Source organism: Camelus dromedarius, chromosome 33 (assembly GCF_036321535.1).
Source record: "Camelus dromedarius isolate mCamDro1 chromosome 33, mCamDro1.pat, whole genome shotgun sequence".
Taxonomy (NCBI): Eukaryota; Metazoa; Chordata; class Mammalia; order Artiodactyla; family Camelidae; genus Camelus; species Camelus dromedarius.
The window spans coordinates 18,619,808-18,634,084 of NC_087468.1; the positions used below are offsets into that span (position 1 = coordinate 18,619,808).

Consider the following 14,277-nt stretch of genomic DNA (forward strand, 5'->3'; position numbering starts at 1 on the left):
AGCCCAGTTCCAAATGATGGGTCTGTCTGGTATCAGGATTCTGTTCTGCCAGTGACTGTGTGTGTGGTATGTGTGTGTGTGTGTGTGTGTGCGTGTGTGTGGTGTTTGCCTGAAGCCTGGCTTCTGCCCCTGTATTGCAGTGCTGCCAATGCATAAGGAATTGCCACAAACTTAAGGACTTAAAACAACATACATTTATTAACGTTTAGTTTCCATGGGTCTGGACTTTTGGACCCAAGTCAACTGGGTCTTTTGCTCAGGGTCTCATCAGGCTGAAATCAATGCGCTGTCTGGAGCTACCTCATCTGAGGATTTTCGCTATTTCTAACTCGCATGCTTGTTGGTAAAGTTCAGTTCCCTGGGCTGTAGGACTGAGGCCCTCCGTTCCTAAAGGCCACAACTCTCCAAGGGCAGCCCGCAATATGGCGGTCTGGCTTTCTTCCTCAGGCCAGCGGGAGAACAGCTCTGATGCTTCATTCTCCTTTAAAGGTCAAACCAATCCAGGATAACCTCCTTCTTGATTAACTTAACTCCAAGTGATTAAGGCCTTAATCACGCCTGCAAAGTCTCTTCACGCTCCATTGGCCAGAAGCATATGACAGGTTCTAACCAGCAATCAAGGTTGTGACACCAGGGGGCAAAGATCGTGGGGGCAAGTGAACAATTCTGCCTTATGATGGTCACCACCACTCCCCCTGAACCACTGTCTCGGGGCCCTGGTTCCCCTCCTGATTGCCGAGTCCAGCAGCCTCTTCTGTTCTCACCCTCAGCAGCACGAAGCAGTGCTCTCCACCCTCCTGACACTTCTTAGGGTTTTCTGATGCTGCGCTCTCCCGGTTTCCCTACCAGAGCGCCAGAGTAGGATCAAAGAAAACAGATGAAAATTGCAGTCGAACGGAACCAGGTCTCAATCCAAGCTCTGTCTCTTACCGGGACGACCCCACAAGTAGCTTGTGTCTGCTGCTTGAAAGATGTGGACAGCAACTGGAACACGCAAAGGCACTCTTCCTCCCCCTTCTCTCCTTTCCCGTTTTGGTTTCCCTTCAGTAGCTCCCGTTAGCAGAACGTAAGCAGAAGCCAGGAATTTCTAGCAAGGCAGCTGAGAAATACAGATTGTGGGCTCCAGCCGCCGCAGATCGGAGCAGTGTGAAACGTGGTCTCCAGGCTGAGCGTCAGCAGGTAAGCAATGGGCACTGTTCTCTGCCCAGTGTAAATAAATATCAACTGTAAATAACAGTAAGGCAGCTGAGCAAATACACTGAGCCCCCTGTTAACTCTAATCCGGGATAATAAACACTCCCCTTGGGCACAGCGCAGCTTCCTGTCACTAACCTCGAATGGTCCTTGGCCCTGAAGCATCTCTCTCCACTCCTTGGCTGGTGAACATTGCCTTTCCACTTTAGGTCTGCACTAGGTCGCCTCACAGACTGGGGTTTCCTGAATCCCCCCGAGAGAGTTTCCGTCTGAGCTTTTTCAGGGTCATTTCAATCCTTGACTGAGCTCTGCTTCTGAAAGTTCTACCCTCCAGGACCCCCCGGTGCTGCTGCCTTCCCTCGCAGCCCGGCTTGCCTCAGTCACAGACGTTCTGAACACAGCGGGCGTCACAGCAGGGACTCCGGGGAGGAGCCGAATCAGTCCCGACGCCAGCGCCACGGGAGAGGCGGCGCGTGGGCCTGCTCCCCCCCGCGCAGTCTGAGCCCCTGGCGCCTTCAGCCAGCCAGGCTGCAGAGGACCAGTCTCCCAGGGGTTAATTCACTGCGACATTGATCTGCCCCTTTTCATTGTGCCTTTTATTGCTCTGGGTTATTGTAAAGGTGCAGAGATTAATTAGCAGATTTAAAACCTTGAAAGCTTCATTACATAATTTTAGTCATCAGCAAACCTTGGGAAAACTTAAAAAATGAAGGCACTAAATCATTTTAATTGGAAACTTAACTGGGTGTCTTGATAGAATATTTTATTGCGTGTCTTCTGAACAGGCAGCTGCCTTAATGTGTCCTTAGACACTGGAGTTCGGGGCTCGGATGCTCCTGGGCATCTTGTTCTCGTCTTGGCGGCAGCAAGTGGGGTTTGCCGGCAGCGATGGACATCATTAAGTACAGGCAGGCCCTGCCTCAAGGAATCCTGGCGTGTGAAGGGCAGAGTGTGCAAATTAGCCATTGGGCTACAACGAGAATCTGCTTTCTAGTTAAAAAAAAATGAGATTCTAAAAGACTGTGCACTTCTTTCCGTTTCCACAGAGTAATTTAATTCCTGAGGGCTTGTTTTTCTCTCTGTTATTCCAGGGACACACTCACGGGGCTCCAGTACATCCTGCCACACCTGGCTAATGCCATCCTTCTGGGACTGCGGATTGTGAGCGGAACAACAAATCCAGCCGGAGACTGGATTCCTCCCAGCTGCCTGGGCTCGCTGCCCTCTGGTCAGGACCAGGCTCACCTCCTCCCTGTCTTGCTCTGCACTTTATCAAAGGTAACGTGGGGAACGGATAACCTCTGAGTTCCCACTGCTGGCGCAGGAGGAGATAAGGTAGATCTTTTGACAAGAAAGAAGTGGAAGCAGAAAGAGAAGTAAAAGATTGTAAACAAGATTTAAAAAGTAAACAGCGATCCAAGAAAGAAACACAGACTGAACGGTCGTTGCTTTCCCTTTGACGTTTATGCTTCCCCAGATGTGTGCTAGATCACCGTGACAAGGCCTCTCGGGCCCCTTGAGGAGTGACGGACAGGTCTCTGGGATCGGGTTTGGCCACCCCTTCCCCTCCCCCAGCCACCCGCCATCACCCCAGATTCCTGACATTTCATGGACGTTTCTGGCGATGAGAGGGGAGGGACTGCCCCAGTCGCCACACTGTCCTGAACACACCGCTCTGAAATGCTCTCTCTGCGTGGTGCTTTTTCCTGCTGTCTGTTCCCCAGATTCCTTGTCGACTCAGTGGAGAGGCCAGGCGAGCAGAGCACACACAGCCAGAACGAAAGCCCGAGCGCCGTCTTCAGCTCCTGACCGTCCCTCTCCGCTTCTCTGCAGCGCTGGGCTTGGTTTTCTTCCCATTTCCGTCTCGGAGTCTGTGCGGGGGTGCACGTGCTTCTGAGCTTCTGTCTGTCTCTATTAATACATGGCTTAATCATGCAGAATGGTTCACTTTACTTTTTTTTTTTTTTCAATATTAGGCACTCAGAGTCAGATATAGACCTTGGACTTGCACGCCTGTGTTTGTTGTGTTTGATATATGAGCAGTTCTACTCCTGAGGAAATCACTTGAAATATATCCTTTGAGGCAAAGTCATATTACAGTTTAAAAAAAATAGAACTGTGGTTGTAATAACACTCATAGTAATTTCCAACTGAGGATAATTCCTTCTCTGTACAAGGTTTCTCTCATGTCCTTAAAATTAATTAAACTATTATTGATGCCAACCATCCAAAAATATTTCTTATTCCTTTTGAAAGTTTGAAAGGCACATACATGTATTTAAGACACCGATGCTCTGAGAAAGCTACTCACCCTTAGCTATGAGTTCCAATATTTTTAGCCGTCCTTTTTCCCTCCCTTCCTCAGTATTACCCCCAACCTTCTTCGCCGTGCGAGTGTGCTCGGACCCAGCAGGGAGTTTGGGTTTGCACCTAACTCAGGTGTCGGTCATTACTCTGCACTGGCACCCACTGAAGTGTCCCTGCTCCCGTCCGGTCTTCTGCTGTGTGTTCAGTGACACGGGCCACTGCTGTCTTCATCTGAATCCCAACCCTGTGTCACCTACAGACACGGGAAGTACCTTGCTATCCACCGTGACATTTGGGGGAGCAAATTGGGGTGTCCACCCTGAGGCTCTCTCCCTCTTCTCTGCCAGTCACCCAATGCAAATGTTTCTTCCAATCCGTCCCCCAGAACAGCGTGTATGTCCTTTTTCACCCGTCACCCTTCAACATCTCTGCCTTCAAATCAGACTTAGCTCTTCTCAGAGGTTGCCTCTCTGATGTGGGATGGCGTGTTCGTGAGAGTGCGGGCGGGGTGCAGGTGGAGGAGAGCTCAGCTCTTGCAGAGAGGACTCAGGAGCCAGACTCCGCAGGGAGGAGCTTGAGCTCACTACCGGCATGCAGAGTTATTGACCACAATGGCTTGCTGGTTTTGCCTGGGGCTCTTTAAGTAGAATTCTGAGGCCTGGACCCAAGGCTGTAGGAAGTATGCTGCATCCTTGTGTGAATAGAAAAAGGCATCACCTTTGAGAAGTCGCACCCCTGGGCCCTGAGGACTTGGCCATCAGGCACACCTTTGCGTGAATTTGAAAATAAAGACTCCTTCTTCTGCGCAGACAGCCTGTCCCGCAGGCCCGTGCTGGACTCCAGGCAGCTTGCTGTCATGCCCGAGCGCCCTTGCGCACTGAATGGCCTGTGCGACTCCCCGGGGAGACCCTGCCAGGTCCCTGCCCAGGTCACCTGTGGTTCCATCTCAGGGGGTGGAATCTGGGAACTGCAGTTGAAAAGATCTCCCTGAATAATGCTGGGGGAACAGGGGATAAAAAGCTCTGGCACAGACCCCAGGCATTTCATTCATTCTCCATTTATTTACTTAGCACTTACTGATTGAGTATTTATCAGCGTATTTCTGAGAACCCCAGGAAGCTGACACAATGTTCTGCAGGGGTGGGGCTTCTTTCGAAGGCTTATGCACCCCCAGTATCTTCACGCATCTCTCAGGCACAGGGCTGGCGCTGCATCACCTCCGAGGAATAAAGTGAGTTCTCCTTGCACATCGAGCGCCGCAACACCGCTCCCTCGTGCGCGCTGCCCGGCTTCTGCCTCTGCAGGGCGTCCCTTCTGAGGTCACCCTGAGGCAGTAGCTATAAAGGCACGGACACAATGAAGAACACATGTCCACGGAAAAGTGTTCTGTCCGCGGCCTCTGTGCAGCTTTCGGAAGTTACTACTGAAATTGCCTGACTGTCAGCAGAAGGATTAAACTTCACAGTGACAGAAAGAGAGAGAGAGAGAGAAAGGGACATTCTTTGGGCCTCAAGGGCTCCTTGGAGAGTCTCTGCCGTCCTAGCATGGGCGCCAGCTCTCTGGAGAGCGGGTACTCCATTTTATTCTCTTACAGAGAAGAACCCTGTTACCACTTCTGTGGGGAGCATGCGTCGTACGGAGAATAAATAACAGATTAAAGGGTACCCAGTGTTGGGTCACTTTATGATAAAAGCAATTCCATTTCATAAAATCAGCTGCATTTCTATAATCTGGAGAGAGCCACTGTCTACACTTCGGTATTTTTTCAATTAAAATGGTGTATTAGGTAATACATGACTTTTTAATTCTCCTTTTATTTAAACTATATTATGAGTGTTCTGTATCTTTAAATGGGCTTTGAGAACATGACTTTAACTTGATAAATGGTACAACATTGTTAAGGCTCTTAATCTACCTATTGCCAAGTTACTGCTCCCAAATTTTAAAATATCACCTCCATGAGCACCATGGGAGTGCCGTTTCCCACTATCTTTGTCACCCAAAAGGGAAATGGAAAAGACCCAATTCTTGTCTTCCCTGAAAGATCAGATTTACAGATGGGAGACAGTCTGAAAGCCTTGTGTAGCAAAAAGATTTTAAAGTATTTATTTGGAAAAGGAAGAGTGCACGCCAAGAGCGGGAGGCGGGCTGACCCCAGGGGGGTCGGGCGCTCTTTGACCCCCCCCTCTTGTCCCCTCGTCTAGAGACGCCCTTTTGATTGATTGATGGCACTTGTCCCTGGAGGGCTGAGTCCCCTTTAATCCCTCTGCCCATGTCCTTACCCACGGTGTTCATAGAAAACCCAAGGTGGGGGGCGGGCTAAATCGTAATGTTAACTATGATGCAATGAACGCTGGGTCATGTCTGGTTAAGTCCTTTCCATGATGCAGTTATGGCTGTTGGGTTTTTATCGGTTTTTTGGCACTCATTTGGAGGAAGCCAAGTCTCTTTGTGCTGAAGGAGATCATACCACCGTCTTCCAGAGCACCCTCCCTCCCCTCCACCTGTCTGCCCCTGGCCCACCTGTCTGATGACCCTACACCTTCCCTACCCTGGGGACACTTTTTTTTAAGCTTTACAAATTTTGTGATGGTAATGACCTTTTTTTACTTACAATTTTGATTTTTCTACTACTAGTACAAGAAATATTCTTCATATGCTTTTTCAGTGTTTTTGATTCTTCCATGCATTGTTGCAAACACACATTGCCTGTTTTCTATATTGAGTTTCTGATAATTTTAGTGTTGATTTATAAGAGCTTCCAGGCTGGCAGTAATCCGTGTGAATTATCACACATCAGTGAAGAGAGGTCGCCCACCCTGAGGGCAGCAGAAGCGTCCCGTGGGGCCCCTCCCAGGTTCCGACCTTCCCGTGCCTTCCTTCGGCGGATTTTAATTTTCTCGCTCTCCCTGTGATTAACCCCCGCTCTGTGTGTCGTAGCTTTCGGAGAGTTCTGTGACTCTTTCTAGCAAATGATGGAAACTGAGGCTGGTTTTAGGAACCTGGTGAACTTGGAGCAGTCAAAGTAAAAATGATCACGTGGACTCTTCCCAAAAATTAAGGTGTTGGACCCAAACTATTTGTAGTTGATACTAGAAACCTTAGGCAGACTTCGCCGTCTGAAGGACGAAGCCTTCAGCCTTGCAGTGTGGCTGACTCTGGGCCCAAAAAGTCGCCTTTGTCTTATTATTGAGAGTATCAAGAATTTCTTTTCTTGTTTTCTTTCGCCGAGCATAATGCTAGTGGTTCCAGATAAACATAGGTTGTTTTTTTTTGGTCATGTTCTGATACTACTGTTTTATTCCTAGTTTATTACTTTCAAACATCAGGAATGGATGTTAAATTTACGAAGTGCCTTTTATAACTTTCCACCTGTCCAATGGTAACAGCTCATCACTGAGGACTTCCAGCCGTTGTGCTGGGTACCTTACGCACATTCCCTCACTTGGTCCTCACAACAGACCCGTGAGGTAGGTGATATTTTACTTCTATTTTGTCTGTGAGAAAACAGAGGCCCAGAATGTTCAGGTAATTTGCACAGGTCACTAAGTCAGTGATTGGTGGAGCTGGGGTCGGAAGCCCCGTTTGCTAAGATCTGCAGTCACACTGACTGTGTGAATTCTCTCAACATATTGTCTCGTGCCAAAATATTCTTCTTATTCTTTTTAAAAAATTCTACTTCAACATATATATATATATATATATATATATATATATATATATATATATATATATATTTTCCATTAGTATTCAAGAGTTTGATTTACTGATGTATTAAATAAAACTCCTACATCGGGGTGTGAGATTGATACCGAGTTTTCTCTTACTGTGCTTTGTCACGGGTTTATTAATGTAGCTTGTGTAGATGAGTTGAAAAGCTTTCTTTTTTTTTAAACTAGATAATTGATTTTAGATTTTTCTTCTTTTCTAATATACGTATTGTTTAATCTCCATGTATTATGGAATTTTCCAGTTATCTTTCTGTTTCCAGTTTAATTCTGTTGTGGTCTGAGAGTAAACATGGTACGGTTTCTACTTTTTAAATTTGTTAAGATGTGTTTTATGGCCCAGTATGTGGTCTACGTTAGCGAATGTTCCATGTGAGTTTGGGAAGAATATGTAATCAGCTGTCATTGCATAAAGTAGTCCCTAGATGCCAACTGTATATAATAAATATAATTATTATATGAAAATATTTTTTCTGTCCCTTTCTTCTCCTTCAGGTACTTCCATCATGTCTTCTGTAGCTGTCCCATTTTTCTCCTTTTTTCAGTCTCTGTTCTTTCTGCTTTTCGGTTTTGGAAGATTCTATTGAGTTGGACTCAAGCTCAGAGATTCTTCACTCAGTCTTGTCCAGGCTACAAATGAGCCCACAAAGGGCACTCTTTAATTCTGTCACAATGTTTTCGAGCTCTAGCGTTTCTTTTTTGGGAGTTCGCTATAAGCCAAAACTTTATATTTTTAGATTATAACCTGCGTTTGCTCAGTCTTATTCCGGCTTCTTCCTAGTTGAGAGTAAGCGGCTGTGTCATGTCATGATTGTTTGCTGACCTCTGGGTAATAGATGGTAGAAGGACCCATAGGCCAAATGTTCAATAAAGCTCTGATCCTTGTGTTCTTGGGGACCACGCATCCCAAAATAATAAGTTGAAAGGACTCTTTCCTTCAATATCTCTAATTTTTAAAGTGTAGAGAAGTGTTATGGTAAAATACAAGTTTTCCCTCATGAAGTGTGGTGTTAGCCAGGCTGGATTTCTCTTTCTTTTAAATCCACTCCAGTACTTCCTAAGGGCCCTGGCAGCCGTGAAGTACGTCTCGTCATTGTCACTGAGAGACACCTTTTGGATGCAGTGGCTTTTCTACATTTTAATAACTCATTTTTGCTTCTCTCTCTTTCTTTTTCTCCTTGTGTTTGAATTGATAGTCAGTGTCACATCTTGAGTTGGAGAACTTCTTTTATTTTGTAATGAATATCCCTGACTTCCAGCGGCGCTCAACCAGGTGATGGTTCGCGGAGATCGTCTGTTCAAGAGCTGTGGCCGGAAGTGAGTTGAGCAAAGGAGATGAGGAACACTCTGCACGGGAGTGGCCGTCTTCTCCTTCAGCTGTGGGCGGTCCAGCCGCGGTGGGCGCCGTCATGAGGGCTTATGGTGAGTCCAGAGATACTGACAAATATGTCACTTCTACGTCACCATCCCCTTAACGTCAGGTGTGGCCATGCAAACAACTGGCTTTGGCCCATGAAAGGTGGTCAGAATTGATAGTGATCTGTTTGTCTGTTCTTGGCAGATGTTTTCAAAGCCTGTGTTTGAGTTTCCGCTGTTTTTAATTCCCCTTCGGAGAGATTGTGGAAGTCCGTGCCAAGGTGTGGCCTCTGTCTGCCTGGGTCCCTGAGTGATACTCACGTTGGAGATGTAGTGTTAATAATAAACAAACATTCACTCTGTTAAATGACTGATAATTGGGAGTTGATTGTCACTGCAGCTTTTCATAGCCTAACCTGACTGAGGTATCTCCAGTCATTGGAGAAGCTGAGCTTCAGTATATGTGGCGAATCTCCTGAGCTTCCTAGAGCTCAGTAACTATATGCTTTGCAATTTTATTGCACACTTTGCTATTTTATTTATTATATTTTTAACTAGACCATAAAGACCCATCAGGGTTTATTTTACATGATAGTGTAGCAATGAAAAAGTGTGGGTTTAAAGCCAGTCTGCCCAGCTTCACAGACCAGACCTGCTGCTCAATAGCCGGGCAAGTTCCAGTCACCCCGTTCCCCTGTTTTCTCATCTGTAAGGTGGAGGGAGCAATTTTGCTTACGTCACATTGTTTGGATGATTAAATGAGTTAATATGTAAAGTATGCAGAATAGTGGCTCTCACAGAGGAAGAGCTTATCACATACCTGCTTTTATTACACCTTTTTATCACCCACAGTCCTTAACTGAGTTTCCTGTACACTTTTGGTCCTTTTTTCTTTTTGATTTAGCAAATGTGTCCTACCTCTAACTTGAGGTGAATTAACTGGTGACTTCTTTATTTACTTATTTTTCAGAGAACCTTGGACATCTCAGACAGCTCTCTGTGTATAGTCCTTAATGATGGGGCAGGATCTTCTGGAAGTTGTAGGGAGGCAGGAAGGATGAGGAGAGGGGGTAGAACCCGTGTTGAGACTCTCGGATTTTTCTTCCACTGGCCTCCTGCTTGGTGTCTGAGCATCAGGCCCTTCAGATGCCACTTGGGCAGTGGCCACGTCTCAGATCTCAAACACTTCTCGGTTTCACTGCTTCCACTCTTGACTTGTACCCCCCAATATCTTGACCTAAATATTCTCGCTGCAGAACTTTTATTTGGATTTCTCTTGCATTTCCATTTGGCTATCTTATATCAAAGGCATCTTAACTCAGTGTGTTTAAGTTTGTCCTGAAAATCTCCCTGTCAAACCTCCTCTGGCCTCATTTGCCCCATCTCACCCCCTGGTACCAGCATTCGTCTAAGTTCTTCATGCCTTCCCTTTCTCTTACTCCATATGCCTGTTTCACTACCTCTTCTGATCAAATTAATCTCCAAATCCTTGTTGAGTCTGTTTTCCCCATCTCTAGCACTAATATGTCCAGTGCTAAGTGGCCGTTAGCTCTCCTGAACCGCACTGTTGACGGCCACTTTGCCCAGCTGCTCTTCTAGGTCCCTCTGCAGTGCTGTGCAGAAAGGTCTTGTCCATCCCTTCGTACCACCCTCAGAGGCTCTCCGCTGCTTTCAGTGTGAAAAATGAAGCCCTTCATGTCGTCCTCAGGGTGCTGCATGGTCTTGCCCCGGTCCCCTCGGTGACTTGTCATCTTGTGCCTGTCTCCCCAGCTGCCAGCGTTGTTTTATTCTGGAATTTGTCTTTAGCTCGTGTCTAACTTTTGCAAAAGAACATTTGGTGCTGTTTGTCTAACGGAACCTTCTCATCTTTCAGGCATCAGCTGAAGCATCCTTTCTTAAGGGACCCTCCTGGACCTCTCTGGCTGTTCCCCATTAATTTCAGTCCTTGGCATTCACTTTCTGATTAGGCATTTGATATCCTCAGGTATGTCTGCAATATTTGATCCCAAACCAGGAGAGAATACCGTATTCTATCCCTGCATGGACACTGAGGGATTAGTCACCGTGTTGCCCACACTGCATCTGGGTTATCTCTGAGTCCCATCCGAAGGTCTCCCTTCTTCTGCTTCCATCTTATCAAAATACCATCTTTTATCCACTCCTGCCCTGCTCTGTGCACCTGTCACCAGGGAGATAAGACAGCAGAAGCTCCTTGGTTCTGCTGTAGGAGGAGGTGCTGGTTCTTCCAGATTGTTCAGAGGAAATTATTTGCAAGAGAAACAACATTTCTCACCCTAATGTTGGGGTCACTGTTTATGCCATAAGTTTGTCCCTCTGTTCTTTTCCTATCTTATCAAATATAGTTTCTCACAGATAAACAGAATGACTGAGTTGGGGAGCCATAGAGATGGGAATGTGAAAAAAAAAGAGTCAAGTAAGAAATAAAAAAATTCCATCCTGCTATACACTTATTACAGACTTTAATCTGTTTATTTAAAATAATTTGCCTTCCCCACTGCACTAGAGGACACGGCCCCCTCTGTTTTTCTCACTGTGGTATATCCAGTATTTAGCATGGTGCCTGAAAATAAGACTGTTTGGTGGCTTAATAAATGTGGAATGATTTCTCTGTACAAGTCCTGATGATGATCCAAACTGAATATCTTGCATCTTGCTCTTTTTTTTAACATTTTTTTAAAAAACAGGTAATTAAAACTGTCAAGTGCATACATCTCCTATGTCTAAAGCAATTGCAGTTTATGTCTTGCCGTGGTCGGGAGACGCTGAGAACAGCGTTACTTGTTGATTTTTAAATTAATTTAGACGTCAGTGCTTATGTGTTTATAATCAGGGGACCAGAAGCTTAATTTTCCTATGTGCATTTCTCTGGTATGTTTGCCCATAGACTGACAGGTGGGTCGTTTTTATTATGATCACTAGACACATGTTTGGGGCACGTGTGTGCCATGATCCGGGGGATAACAAATTAGGAAACAAAATGCGCAGCTCCATCCTTTCTGATGCTTGGTGTAGGGTGACGGACAGTTTAATAGGAAATTCTGGCAGGACGTGTCCTGGATCAGGGGACACATGTCCCCTGCTTGGCCCAAACATCTAATATCCTGCTACAAACTGTATGTATTTACTTGAATGCACATCAGTGAGCAAAGCTCTACAATTCTTTTTATTTTATTTTATTTTATTTTAATCTTCCTCTCTTTCTATTTTGACTTGACACCCTCTGTTTTTGCCCAATGGTAAAAATGTGTCCACGCAAAGCTGCAAGTTTTTCAGTTTCTCCCTGGACCCACTTGACCTGAGAACAATGTAGCTGGATGCTTGCAATTGTGTTTTTTTCTTTAGACTCTTTTGATTTCTATATTTGACTTATTAAGATTTTGCCAGAATAAAACAAAAAATAGGAAGAATAAATTAAAAAGCATAAAAAGCAATATGAATACTATAAATTGTCTTGGTTAGGCAAGGCTGGTGGACAGGAGATGTGCTTAATTCCAATTTACTGTACTTCTTTTCTTTCTTTCTTACTTTCTTTCTTTCTTTCTTTCTTTCTTTCTTTCTTTCTTTCTTTCTTTCTTTCTTTCCTTCTTTCCTTCTTTCTTTCTTTCTTTCTTTCTTTCTTTCTTTCTTTCTTTCTTTCTTTCTTTCTTTCTTTCCTTCCTTCCTTTCTTTCTTTCTTTCTTTCTTTCTTTCTTTCTTTCTTTCTTTCTTTCTTTCTTTCTTTCTTTCTTTCTTTCTTTCTTTCTTTCTTTCTTTCTTTCTTTCTTTCTTTCTTTCTTTCTTTCTTTCTTTCTTTCCTTTCTTTCTTTTTCTTTCTTTATCTAATTGATGATGGCAAAGCACCTGGTTATCAATGTGAACACAATCAACAAAATATTATTGGGCTATGAATAACTGTTATTTGTTAAATAGGAAAAAGTAAAAATGATGCTGTCATTCTAAACTCAGTGTTTTCACTGGGATTACCTTGTGGTTTTTAATTAAATAGTGGAAAATATCTTTTTTTCTACAGATCAACATTAAAATTAGATTTTTGTAGGCCTTTGGGTGAATATGATCGGCAATTTAGAATTTTATGTTACCAGTTTTTCTTCTGACAATTTCCATCCATTTAATAAAAATGGTCAGATGTAGGGACCATACTTGAAGAAACAAGCATTTATTTTTATGTGTTCATTGAAGCCAAATATATAAATCAGATTGTGGGAATTGCAACTCAAACTTTAATAACTTTAAGAAATGTTACTGTTACAGTGGAACTTGAAAATCAAATAAATAACTATGTACTATTTTTAACAGAAAGTAAATATCACCCCTGACCTCGCTACCCAGAAGTAAGTACTGTTAATATTCTTGTGCACACACACAAGTACGTGCACCACTCATACAGCCTTACAATAAGAATTTCCCACTGTAAAATCTGTATTTACACTTAAATCTGTATTATTGATCTCCTTTAATCTATTTAAATTCTCTTACCTAATATTAATGTGGAAAAGTTCCATTATGTGAGCGCACCGTAATTAATTTTACTAATTTCACATGCTGCGAAGCTTGGGACAGTTTCGATGTTCTGTTACTGAAAATAATGGATCCAGCTTTTCTGCGTGTATTTCGAGTTTCTATTTTTAATGAAAGACTTGTTCTGCTCCAACATTTAGAAAGCCCTGGGCAGTCTTGATGGAAGGAGAGGGTGCTTGTCAGAGGAGACTGAAATCCCCTGGGAGAAAATGTATTTCAAGGAAAAAGGGAGTGAAGCAGAGTGTGTTGGTCCAGTTGAGGACAAATGTTTCCGATAAATGTCAAAGGGAATCGGTAAATTCAGTTTTTTGGATTCACATAGTTCCCCTGATATACCCCATGGATTCTGGCTTAAGCCCTAGGGAGGAGGTGTTAGTGCAAAATGCGTGTTATGTGCCCTAAAACTCTCTGGGCAAAGCAACACTACTGATATCCCAAGGGGCAGGTAGAGACGCAGAGGGGAGAAAGACATTCTCTGACTTTTGTTCAGAGCACATCACCGCTGCGGGCAAGGAAGACTCCAGAGGGAAGCCTGGGTGCTCATCCACCTGCGCCATCAGCCACGCCTGGCAAATGCAACAGTGCCCGCAGACACACAGGTCATTGAAGTACCCGGAATCATGTCAAGGCTTCTCTCCGATTACATCCTCAGAGAGCTGAGCACTTAGAAGCAAACGTAACCCAGGAGGAAGGATCAGGAAAGGAAGAGGGCAGCCTGTCCCAAGTGGGGTCGCTGGATCATGTAATTCAGTTTTGAGCCTATCAGGAAACTTCATACTGTTTTCCACAGTGGATGCACCAGTTTGCATTCCCGCCAACATTGTGCTGTGGTTCCCTTTTCTCCACATCCTCGCCAACATTTGTTATTTGCAGACTTTTGAAGATGGCCATTCTGATAGGTGTGAGGTGACATCCCACTGCGGTTTTGATTGGCATTTCTCTGATGATGGGTGATGTTGAGCATCCTTTCATGTGTCTATTGGCCATCTGGAAATCTTCTTTGGGAAAATGTCTATTTAGGTCTGCTGCCAGCTTTTTAAGTGTTTTTCGATATTGAGTTGCGTGAGCTATTTTATATATTTTGGATATTAACCCCTCGTCAGTCATATCATTTACAAATATATTTTCCCCCATTCAGGAAATTGTCTTTTCA

At 44.5% G+C, this 14,277-nt stretch overlaps 1 long non-coding RNA gene across 1 annotated transcript; it reads left to right on the forward strand.

The window, feature by feature from the left end:
- Positions 1 to 603: 603 nt before the first annotated feature.
- On the forward strand, positions 604 to 3,177 carry LOC135319882 (uncharacterized). The gene is made up of 2 exons (XR_010378877.1): positions 604 to 1,179; positions 2,286 to 3,177. It is a non-coding gene; the product is annotated as an uncharacterized LOC135319882 (long non-coding RNA).
- The last annotated feature ends 11,100 nt before the right edge of the window (positions 3,178 to 14,277 follow it).